Here is a 12,876-nt window from a genome sequence, read left to right on the forward strand (position 1 = left end):
TGGAGTTTGCCTAGAGTGCCTTGAGAGGGATTTATCTTCTCACTTCTTCCCATAAGATTGCCATCACCTAAAACTTGTTCTAACTATACTATTCTCTCCTAAACGTGGTACTTATCTACATATATCAGTATGTGATTTGATACTGTCAGGTAGCCAAAGACTCTAATTGAAATGTTTCCTGGAACCATTTCACAGGCTACTGAGGTGATATGCAAAACAAATCAGATGTGACTTTGGGTGACCACAAGTTTAATATTTACTTTATAAACTTCAGGCTTAAATTGAGGTAGAGTTAGTCATATAGAAGGATCTGAAATTGGCCAACAAACTTGGAAATGAAGAACTGTTCTGAGGCAATGTCCCTGGGGCAAGAATTTGCTAAGTATGGTAATAGAAGTTCATATCCAGATGGCCGATGAAAGACCACCTTTCCCATCCTTACAAAAGGTCAAGCTATCCAAAATTTTAGGTCTCTAAGTCCTGGTGACACTCTCAACACTGTACAACCTATTAACAATTTTAAGTTTGGAAATGTTCTCAAGTCTGCTTAGAATGGTGGCTCTATCCTTCCTAACTTGTGAAGTTAATCAATGTGAATAAGTACTATCCTTTCTGGATGCATCAAGCACATAGGTTTGTTGCTTTTTTTTTTTAAAGAAAAATATTTTGCTCAGCCAATGTTATTTATCTAATAAATCAATGCTATCTAAAATAATTTCTTGCATGATGAGTTGCAAGCCTAGTATTTTCAGGCAAACAGGTTTTACTCACAGAAATTCCACTAAAATTGTATATTCTGTACTCCCTTGTGGAAAAACTTACCCAAGAACAGTCTCAGATTGCTGTTTTCATTGGTTACATATTCCTTGAGATGCCCTTAAAGCTATTCCTGGATTAAACCTATGAACACAGACCCTCTCCTACTGACCTTTCATTGAGCAATGCCAAGGCATGACAACACTGGCTAGCATTGAGGAACATGATATGAAATAAACTCATAAAGCAAGCTCACTAGGTTTTACTGTACAATATTGGGAATGTTGTTGAGAATACTGACCACTGCATCTGCAATTTTTTAATGAAAACCCACAGGAGAAATTTCTCTCACTCCTAGGATCAGAAACAGGTGGGATTCCCTGACTTGATTTATTTTATGAACACCCTGAACCTTGTATGTGCCTCTTCTCTCTGGCTGTTGGAAAGCTTATAGCCAGAATGTCTAGTAAGAAGAGAACAGGACTTCAAAGCACACAAAGTGTACTAATCAGCCTTTTTTTTTTAAAGCAGTTTTATTGAGATATATTCACATACCACACAATCCAGCCAAGGTGTACAATCGATGTTTTTTTAGTATAATCAGAGTTGTACAATCATCACCACAATCAATTTTCAGAACATTTTCATTAACTCCAAAAAGAAAACCCCATAACCTTAGCAGTCACCTCTCAGACCCTCTATCCTTCCCCAGCTCTACATAATTACTAATCTAATTCTGCCTCTACAGATTTATTCATATTTACATTTTAAACATACAGAATCATACCATATGTAGTACTTTGTGTCTGCTTCTTTCTGTTAGCATAATGGGATCTTTTTGGTTTGGAGGTTTAGTTTTTTTTATTTATAATTTTTTTTTTTAGAGAAGTTGTAGGTTTACATAAAAGTCATGTAAAAAATACAAAATTCCTATACATCCCCCTATTATTGACACTCTGCATTGGTATAGTACTTTTGTATCAATTAATGAAAGAATATTAAAATATTACTATTAACAATAGCCCATAGTTTGTATTAGTTGTATTTTTCCCATAAGCCACCCTATTATTAATACCTTGTATACTGACATACATTTGTTATTATTTATGAAAAACGCTTCTTATATTCGTACTATTCACCACAGTCATTGTCCACCACAGGATTCACTATGCTATACAAATGTCATTGTCAGCATTGCTCTTTTTAGAGAACCGAGGTACAGGAAGCTCTTAAGGAAAGTACCCAAACTTACAGAGCTAGAAAGTGACAGAGGAGGATTCCAACCAAGGTACATGGGGATCTAGAGTCTGTGCCCTTAGCCACGGGCTAGACTGCCATTCAGTAAGAAGAGGCAGAGTAAGACTTTAAACCCAGAACAGATGTCCAAGTGCTGCCCTCTCCACTACACCACACTACCACATTAATGTTTACTGAAGACAGAGTAAGTGAATGAATGAACATGGCACACATGCCCACCAACAGGGAAATGGTTTAATATACTGATAGAGCTGTACTAATCCATGTTATATTGACATTTTTTAAAAAACGAGGTGACAGGGAAGATTGCCCATCACACAACAGAATGAAAAAAAAGTCTGCAAAATAATAAATTTTTCATAAATAAATAACTCTGGGCATATTTGCTATTTGTAGAAAAACAGGTCTGGAGGGCTATAACTCCCAAACTGAAAATGGTGGTTGCTTTGGGGAGTAGGTGGAGAGTTGATGAAGTTTCATTTTATTCTCTCACGTATTGGATGTTTGAACTGTTTTTACAATGAGAACATTTTACTTTTGTAATTAAAAAAAAAACACTGAAGAAAATGTTTAGGTACTTGATGCTATAAGGCATTCTCAAATCCTCAAAATCCTGAAGGTCTTTTCAGAGCTCCAAGGTTGGGAGTCAGCCAGACCCACTGCCTGTGCTCTGGCGGCCAAGCCTTCCCACAACTTGGCCTCGAACTCCTTTAGCCTTTATCTTACCCCAGATTACTCTATCTCCACAATGCATATGATCTGTTTGGTAACACTCATATAGGCTTTAACAATCCAAAAGGACAAGGAGTCTTTTTTAATCCCAACAAAACTGCAATCCTTATAAATCCTTAAAATAGCATGAAACAAACTATAAAATAGTACCTTAAATTCACAAGTCTCAATATTTTTACATGTATTAGAGCAAAACATGTTAATTGAGCAAGATTAGTTTTAAGAATTACGTCCTTTAAAAAATTAACAATTTTTAAAAGGGGCTTTCAAATATATTCAAGTTTTTTCCTTAAATAGAAACTCCTCCTTTTCCCCATTCCACTAAATAAATCTATACCAAAATGTACCTTTTTTAAAAGTTATTTTAAGCCTATTGGGAGAAAATTAATTAAAATTAATTTGACTAAGATAATTTCTCCATGTACTAAAATCTAAATGAGCCAGGATCCAAACGTGGCTCCTCATGGAAAGGGGTCCATGTAACAGCCCTGTGGATCCTGTGCACTCCAACTACCCTCCTCTAGCATCTCTAACACCCTGTGGCCTGGCCTGCTCCCTGCAACCTGTTTCTCCACTCATTAGACAAATGGTTTCCAAAATGCAGGTTGTGAGCTCTTAGTAGTTTATGAGTCTTGAAGGACATGAAACAGAAAATTAGAGAAAAAAAGAATGCAATACCCAAAGTAAGGATAAATATTGTTTTATGAAACTTGTTTCAGATACATACATACTTAGTTACATCCTGGGTCTCAATGTAAAAATTCCAATAATGTTTGAAACACTATTTTAGACAAGCCTTTGTCCATCTAGTCAGACCTCCCCCACCTCCACCGCTACCGGTCCTACAACAGCCTCCTTTACTCCATGCTGGCACAGGCTCTGAACAGACTTTCAGCTGTCTTCTTCAGCTGTTTCACAAACCTTGGTCTTTTACAATGACTCACAAGCTCCTTCTCATGCATCAACAGGATTGCCTTCCCCTTGAACAGACCAATATTCTGAGCAAAGAAATACCCATTTACAATTCCTGCCTTATTCTGCCTTTTTCTTAGGTCTGGAATCTGCTTACAGCACGTCCAGTTGTCTCACCATGAATTACAAGCCTCAGAGCAGTGGGACTCCATTTCTTTGTGTGCTAACTTTCACCCCAACAACCGCAAAAAGCAAAACAAAACAGAAACCACCATCTTCAAAGTCACCCTTGGAACACCTAAGACTTCTTAAAAAATCTTCTGATGTAATGCATTCTCTGGTGTAATGTATCCTGTGCCTGATACCAGTGCCAGGTGATTACAGCTCATCCTTAATGTTCAGTTACAGTCTGTTCTCATCCTTGGGAACAGATGGTTATCTAACCTCCACATTGCTCTCTTCTTCCTCTCACAAGGCAATGGAAGCAAAACAAGGTGACTGTACTAGTTTGGTGGCATCCTTTTCTCTATCTCTCAAGAAAAAGGACACAAGCTGACCAGCACAACTCTACCCCCAGTCCTGCCCTCCCTTGTCCACTCGCTCACAATTCTCACTCAATTAATTCATTATCTTCCTGTACATAAAAATTAGTTTTATTTCAGTAGACTGTTCAGTTTACTTTTCTCAGTCAAAGTGAGTATCTCACTTTTTAACCTTCTAACAGATACTGAAACCTAAATGAATCCTGAATCTATGGGATATGGGATATTAATTTAGGGGTAATGGTGGAGGGGAGACACTGAAGTTTGAAGGGTTTCTTATAAATTATACTGCTCAGTTTCCTGTAATATATACAAGGCCAGCTTAGACAGGAACATACTTGTTAGGTCTCCTTTAGAGCATCAAGGGAGGAGCATGAATACCTCCTAGAACGGCAGGACAGGTGTGCTTGGCCTTGGGGGCAAGAGCCACTCTCAGAGGGAAAAGGAGGGACTTTCCAGAATTTGCCTCTGGGATGCACCATTCCCTTTCAGTAGCCTAGCCAGGAGGAATCCAGGGCTCCTCTACTAGCCCTCTGGTTATTGAGAGGGCCCTCCATTCCTATCCCAAACTGTTAACCTCTTCCTCCTCACTGCTTAACTGGGAGCTCTTAATCAGACTATCTTTTTCCAGTCTAGCACTGAGGTAGATTTCTGATAGCTCCTTACTCCCAAGGCTTTCATTTACCTTGGTAATCAAATGCATCTCTCTCCAATAAGATTTCTGAAAATGAAGCAAAAGATAAGTCAACTCGCATATATGCTCCTGGGTCTAATCCTAAGGGCCCAATGAGACCCAGCTTCTCTGGAGTTTGCTATAAACTCTCAGCCCCTTGACCACCACCATTCCTAGTCACCTCCAAGCATACAGCTTCAGTAGCAAAGTGTCCTTAAGCTTTCCGCTAAAATAAAGAAAGCTTAGTTTAGAGTGAGAGGAGCAGAAGAAACAGGAAAGCTAATAGTATAAATAACGATGACTTACTGAGCAGCTGGGTGTGAGACACCCAGCTCTAAACAGGGAAAATTGGTGCAAGCTAACATAGCAAAGATTCAAACTTTGGAGGAAAGTAATGTGGCAAAAGGGGATGCAGAGAAAAAAGAAAGAAAAAGCACACTCAAAACACAATATCTTCTGTATCATCTGATGACAAAGGAGGGGGGAATGGCAAATAAATTAAAATCCGTAGTTCCTCCAACCATCCTTTCAAATTTGTCTAGCATAGGAAGAAATATACTTTTCTAATTTAGTTTTATCCATACAGATTGGGGAAAAGAGTAAATGGGGGAAATTCCTCTATCTTACATATAGGGCAATTTAAAAAGAATCGAGATTCTCTAATTTATTACCTTAATTGTCTAGCAAAGATGAAACTTCATTCCAACCTATACTACATGAGCACACAGCAGTACTTCACTTAAAACGCACAAATCCTAGATCCACTTTTCTTAACTGCATTTATTTAGTATCATTGCACTAAAATGACAGCTTTTTCCCTTCTTCACACATTAATTCTTAACACCCATTCAAACTCTTCCATCTTGTCCCCAGACTGGTATCTGGGTCAATTTGAACATTGTCAAAGATCACTCTTTAAGAAAAATTTTATATTTTCATGTTTTTAAAAAGGGCCCTACAGTAACACTCAGACCTGTAGAACTAAAAAAATACAGGCCAGCAACAGTGACCCTTTAATGAAAACTCAAAGTGCATTCAACGAGGCCTTACATACCCACAACGGCTGCTAAGAAAAAGCTGGTATTACAATCTCCATTTCGTGACTGGGTAAACCGAGGCACTTAGTTTAATAAAATCGACCGGGGTTTCAAGTATAGAGCTGGAAAAGGAAACCAATTTCTCCCTCTGACTCTGCACCCAGTCTCTCTCCCACTAGACTCTACAGCACACGGTGGCTAAAAATGGGACCCACTTGAGAACTGCAAGGATAAATAACAGCCACTTGTTTTAGAAGGAGGCGGCGGGGTGGAGGGTAGGGGTAAAGGGGGAACTTACCCACTTGAGGCACTTGATTGTGTACCGGCCTCTTCCAAGAAATCTTTCTTTGGATGCCCAAAGATTTGCACCCACCCTTTGAACTCAGACCCCAGAGGCGCTGCCAGACTGATCCGCCAGCTGGAACCGCGAGGCGAGGGAAACGCGAGGGAAACGAGCGGCAGCGCTGGGGCCGCGGGCCGCGAGACACCGTCGGCGCCCGGGCCCGCCGGGCGGGAGGATGCCGCGTTCCCGCACACACCTGGGGAGCCCGCCGCGGAGCCCCGGGCCGCCTCCCGCACTCGGGGCGCCCACCCAGCCTGCGGGCGCACGAGCTCTCGGCCGCGCTAGGCCGGGGGCGGGAAGCCGGCGCGCCGCTCGGAGCCGTGGGACCGGGCGAGTTTGCCCTCCTCCCCGAGCCCGCTCCAAATCGCGTCACCTGTGCCGGGTCCCAGGACGGCTTCGCACAGGGACGGCGCCTGGGCTTGGGCCGGGAGAGGGTGGCTGGTGTTTACAGGCGCCTGGTCATCCGGCCCGGCCCAAGGGCTGGCGGCAGCCAGAACCACCCCGCGAGATGCTCGGTGGGAGCCCGGGGAGCCACAGGCTCCGGGCCGCTTGGAGGAGCAGTCGCGGAGACTGCAGCTACCGCCGCGGCCGCCGCACCCGCCCGGACTGCGGACTCGGGTTATCGCCGCGCGGCTCCTTAAAGGGACCGCGGCCGCTCCGGCGGGCGCTCCGGCGGGCGCTCCGGCTGGCTCCGACCCCGGGCAAGGTGGGCGGGCCCCCGAGGCGGACCTTGGGCCAGACGTTCGGGTGATGGAACTAGGGCCCCCGAAAGGGTTCGAAAACGCTCGAGGAGGGCTGCGGTGAAATGCTGGAAGAGCGAACCTCACCAGGGGAAGAGCTTACGGTTCCCGGGGTTTCCAAAACAAGTAATAAAACTAGCAGTTGGGAGAACTGTCCGAGTCCGCCCCGACAGCGGTCAGTTATCTGCACTCGCTCTCCACAAAACCCAAAACCATTCGGGATTACAATTCTACATTCTGCCTTAAATGCTCAAATATCGTGTAAGTGAACTGCAGGATTTGGTCACCTGAGAGGAGATGATCCTCTCAACTACTTATTTTTCCTGCCACGTCTGACATGGCCAAAGTCAAGCCCCGCCCCATTTCGCTTGAGGCTGCAGGTGCCTTCAAACTGGATAGGGGGCGTGTGTGTCATTTTCTTTCCGAGGAGCTTCCTCCGAAAGCCGTGAAAAGCACCCTCTGAGGTGCACCAACACCCCACCCACACCTCCTATCAGGGTGGGGAAGTAGGATTAGAATTTTTGGTGCTGGCTGAGAATCCCATTTTGCCCTGTGCATAAGGAAAGTTTGTTGTATATTAGCAGGTCTCTGATCTGCTATACATAACCTCAAAAAAACTTCCAAGTGTTCTGGATCAACCAGATAGAATTGTTTTACTAAAACAAATTAATGAAGAGGACCATTATGCTGTTATAATTTGCAAATAGCAACCATAACTTTTTTTGACAGAGATGAGTTCTAAATAAATAAATGAAATGATTTGTAAACACTACCATTAATAACATAGGCAGTTATTGATGAGATATATCTATCAATAGAGGTAACATGTTTTACCTAATATGTACATATCTGCTGCAGATTAGGACCAGATTATACGCACACATACACACAAAATCTCACAAGTCCTGTCCTTATTTATTTTCAAGAAGAAAGCAATAGAATTGAAATCAGAAGACCTGGAATTACATCTGTGAGTCTATTTATTAGAGCTGCATGACTCACTGAGGATCAATTTCCTCAACTGTAAAATGGGAATGATAATTCAAGCTCAGAAGACCCTGGTCTTGCAAATGGACCTGACTGACTTAGTAAAGAGAGAACCTATACCTCCCTACAAGGACAGACACCTCCAGATCCCCAAACCCAAGTTCCTCTTTTTCTTCCCAAGTCTCTCTCAGGACACTGGAACACCAGAGCCCTTCAACCACAACTTGTCCCTTCATAATTGTTTCACCAAGTGTGTAGTCCCTAACAACTTTGGTTTGCCCCATAGCTGCATTATGTACACGTAACTACTTCATAAATCTCCATGGACAGGAAGTTTGCATGTGGACACCTATGGGGTCATCCCAACAAGGGCAGATTGTAGTGTCATCTCTGGACTCTATGAAGACTGCCTCCTCCAGACACTCTCCTCTGGATGTCTCTGGTGGTTGACGATTGCTCTGTTTTTCCCTGATAAATGCACCGTCATTATCTTTGAAATGCATATTCTCTAACCCCAACAGTAGAAGTCAAGGCCAAATAAAACTCACAAAAATCTGCTCTCCTCTACAGTCTACTATATTCCTTCATGTTTGGCTTCCATAAATGCATCATCAAATTCAAAGAATTCTTTTGAGTCCATGAAAGTAAACACGTCTAAAGCAATATCTGAGATATGAAAGGAACTCAGTATATAAGTGAACTTTGAGACTTTTACACTAATCAAAACTCAAAGACCTTAGAAGGTAGAAGACTATATTAAATGTACAGTTTTCCTGACAATGTTTATCCTGCTTAATTTCTTTTAAAGCTTTCAGTTTCATTCATCACATTCAAATTTTTAATTATTCTTAACTTTGTTTTACAATTATTTCTTTTCCATGAACTTTTTCCCAAAATTCCTTATTTACTATATGAAGTTTTTCTATATTGTAAATGTGAAATATCTAGACTGGCATCCACTTTTTATATTTTAAATCCATTTAAACAATTCAAAGAAACACTTGAGAGAAGTGAAATTATCCATTCACACTTAAAGAGAAAAAATTCAAAATTTATTTTTAAGTGAGGCAAATTTTTCTAATGAATTTCTGTTTCCAAAAAATCCTTCAACTTCTAAGTAGAGCCAATTGCTTGGAAAACTGAGACCAAAAAGCTGCCTCTTTCTAAAATAACAAGATAACTGAAGCAAAAGTGTTTTGGAAAACTGCCTCAATTTTCTGCTTCACTTTGTTAGTGAAGATAGAACTAAATGACACCAAACATTTTGATCAGAAAGTTTTGATTTAGACAAAAATAAATAACTGCAGGCATTAATTTTTCCTCTATTAGAAGTTTTTGTATATCAAGACTTTTTTTTTCTTTTGTAAGGTTTTGCAAGCAGTTAAAAGCACTTTTTTAAAAATTTGTTTAAGTATGCCACTCATACATAAACAATAAGTGTCTAGTAATAGTTGTAAACTTACAAAACAAATATACATAACATTATACAGGGCTCTCATACCTCACCCTACCACCACTACGTTGCATTGTTCTGAAACATTTTCGACTAATGATTAAAGAGCATCTTCAAAATATTACTACTAACCAAAGTATCTTACATCTGGTGTATTCTCCTCCCAACCCATCCTATTTTTTTTTTTAACTTTTACACCATTTATACATGAACATACATAAACATAAGTGTGTAGTAAAAGTTGTGAACTCATAAAGCAAACATGTATAACATCATACAGGGATTCCATATATCAACCCACCACCAACATCTTGCATTTGTTACAAATTATGAAAGAATATCATCAAAATCTTACTAGTGACTATTGTCCATATTTGGTGTATATTTCCCCCAACTCATCCTATTTTTAAAAAATATATTTTTATTACAGAAGTTGAGAACTTTCAAAACAATCATGCACATGTGCAGAATTCCCATATAACACCCCTCTATAGCCATACCACACCATAGTGGAACATTTGTTATATTGTGAGATTTAATATCATCAGACTATTACCACTAACCACAGTCCATAGCATACATTTGGCACAGTTTTTCCATACTCCCCCATTATCAAGAGAGTACATTTTTGGCAAAGGTGAATGAATATTACAGTATTGCTGTTAACCATAGTCTGTAGATAACTCCAGTTGTATTTTTTCCATGCTTCTCAACATTCCTACCACCCTGCAATAGTGATGTACATCTGCTCTAGCTCAGAAAGGACACTCTTCCAACTGTACCATCAACCCCAATTCTTATACACCTCTGGGTTTACCATGTTATTCAGTCCCTAGATTATTGTCTAGCTTTCTTTCAATTGACATTTACATTCCTAGACTACCCTTTCCAACCACATTCTCATTTATAAAACAGCTTTTAACTCACTATAATGAGTTACCATCAACTCTACACATTTCCACACTTTTAAAGTAAAATTAATTAAAACTTCTACATAAGTACCATGCTGCCCCTACCACTGTAGCTAGGTAATATGGAAGTGAGAGTCCTCCAAATTCACTTTTCCTTTTTAAGATGTTTCTAGCTATTCAGGACCCCTTACCCTTCCAAATAAATTTGATAATCATATACTCTATTTTTAAAAAGCTGGTGGAATTTTTATTGGGATAGCATTGAAATCTGTATATCAAATTTGGGTAGAACTGACATCTTAATGATATTTATTCTTCCAATCTGAGAATATGGAAAGTTCTTCAAATTATTTAGGTCTTTTTAAAATTTCTTTTAACAATGAATTGTAGGGTTCTGAATACAAGTGCTTTACATTGTTGGCTAAGTTTGTTCCTAAATATTTGGTTCTTTTAGTTGCTATTGTAAATGGAATTTTTTTCCTGACTTCCTCCTCAGATTGCATATTACTAGTGTCTTTTAAAGTCTATTTCATCTGATATATAAGTATAACTACTCTGGCTTTTTTTTTCTTTGGTTACTACATGCATGGAATATCTTTTTCCAGCCTTTCTCTTTCAATCTAATCTACTGGTATTCTTAGGTCTAAGGTGAGTCTCTTGCAGACAGCATATAGGTGGCTCATATTTTCTTTTCCAATCTACCAGTCTGTGTCTTTTGATTGGGGCATTTAATCCATTAACATGCAATGTAAAGGAAGTTCCTATTTTGCCCATTTTGACCTTTGGGATTTATCTGTCATATTTGATTTTCACCACTCTTTTGACACTTTTAGTTACTTTTACTGATACAGTCTTCATTTCTGGACTCTCTTCCAAGCCTCTCACCTCTTTTCTTTTCACACTGTAGCACACCCTTTTGTATTTCCTGCAAAGCCAGTCTCTTGGTTACAAACTCTCTCAGTTTCTGTTTATCTGTGAATATTCTAAAGTTGCCCTGATTTTTGAGAAACAATCTTGCCAGATATAAGATTCTGGGCTGGAAGTTTTTCTTTAGGAGTATCTTAAATATATCATACCACTGTCTTCTTGCCGCCATGGTTCCTGATGAGAAATCAGCAATTAATTTTATTGGGTATCCCTTATACGTTATGCAACACTTTTCTCTTGCTGCTCTCAGAATTCTCTTTGTCCTTGGCATTTGACATTCTGATTAGTATGTGTCATGGAGTTGGGTCTCTTCAGATTTATTCAGATGGGAGTACGTTGTGCTTCTTGGATACAGATATCTATGTCCTTCAATAGGGTTGGAAAATTTTCTATCATTATTTCTCAAATATTTCTTCTGCCCCTTTTCCCTTCTCTTCTCCTTCTGGGACACCCATGACACATATGTTTGCATGTCTCTTGCTGTTGTTTATATCCCTGAGACTCTTTTCAATTTTTTTCCATTCTTTTCTTCGTCTGATCTTTTGTAGGTTTGCTTTCAGAGGCCATTTTTTTCAAACTCACCAATCCTTTCTTCTGCCTCCTTAAATCTGCTGTTATATGATTCCAGTGTATTTTTTATTTCATTTATTGCACCTTTCACTACAGTAATATCTGCTATTTTTCTATGTATGCTTTCAAATTCGTTTTAATATCCTTAATCTCTTTAGCCATCTCATCAAATTTATTAAGGAGATTTGTTTGAGCACCTATGATTTGTTGTTTCAACTCCTTTATGTCATCTTGAGGTTTATCTTGTTCCTTTATCTGGGCCATATCTTCCTGTTTCTTGGTATGGATTATAATTTTTTGTTGGTGTCTTGGTGTCTGGCTTACTAGATGTATTCATTCTGGGTGTAGTTTCTCTCTTTAGGTTAGGGCTTTCTTGCCCTTTCTCCCTTGCTAGTTGTATAGTAGGAGCCAAGGATGTTGTTGGTGCTTTAAGCTGTGGAGGCTCAAGCTGCCCAAATTGCCCCAGAGACTGATGAAGCCTCTCCCACCTTTTTCCTTTGTCAGGGGTATAGACAGAGCCACAGCTGTGTGTAATATTCCAAGTCATGAAGGCCTAGACTATAGTTGCCCAGAATCTGATGAAGCTTCACACCCCTTCCTCCTCTGCCTGGAATGGGGATGGAGCTGCAAATGTGGGCAGCAAGCTATGCCATGCAGGTCCAAAATGAACACAGGTGCCCCAGGACTTCTGACTGTTCACTCTGTGCCAGCTGAATATACCTGCAGTTACCCAGAGAGGTTGGTACAGGTCCCACCAGCTTCCTCCCTGACAGAGGTGTGGTTGAAGCCTAGGCTAGGGCTGCAGTCCGATCTGGGTGAAGTAAGCCAGTCCCTACCATCACTGTGAATCAGCCCAACTTTCTGTCATGCCAGTGGTGGAGTAAAAATAGTGGCTACTGGCCTCTTTCCCAGTTGGACAGATTCAAATTTTAAGGAGTTCTTAGGATTATTCTTTGGCCTGCCAAATATATCTAAATAGTAGCTGAACTTGGTGCCCAGTAGTCTCTTCCTCCCCCATTTTTGGGAGGTGGAGCTT

At 40.2% G+C, this 12,876-nt stretch overlaps 1 protein-coding gene across 10 annotated transcripts in view; it reads right to left on the reverse strand.

Annotated features, from left to right (window-relative positions):
- Positions 1-12,876, reverse strand: part of TLCD4 (TLC domain containing 4) — a 146,575-nt gene that overhangs the window by 88,124 nt on the left and 45,575 nt on the right. Inside the window, exon 1 of one of the 10 annotated variants that reach the window (XM_071217236.1) lies at positions 6,626-6,955. The exons of 4 other annotated variants lie outside the window; for them this stretch is intronic. The gene's annotated coding sequence lies outside the window, so the exon portion shown is untranslated. Of the gene's footprint in view, positions 1-5,926; positions 6,059-6,207; positions 6,956-12,876 lie in introns of those variants that run through there. 5 more of the 10 variants (XM_071217238.1, XM_004471709.5, XM_004471713.5 and 2 more) reach the window with 5 other exon arrangements.

Source organism: Dasypus novemcinctus, chromosome 9 (genome assembly GCF_030445035.2).
Source record: "Dasypus novemcinctus isolate mDasNov1 chromosome 9, mDasNov1.1.hap2, whole genome shotgun sequence".
In the NCBI taxonomy this organism is placed as follows: domain Eukaryota; kingdom Metazoa; phylum Chordata; class Mammalia; order Cingulata; family Dasypodidae; genus Dasypus; species Dasypus novemcinctus.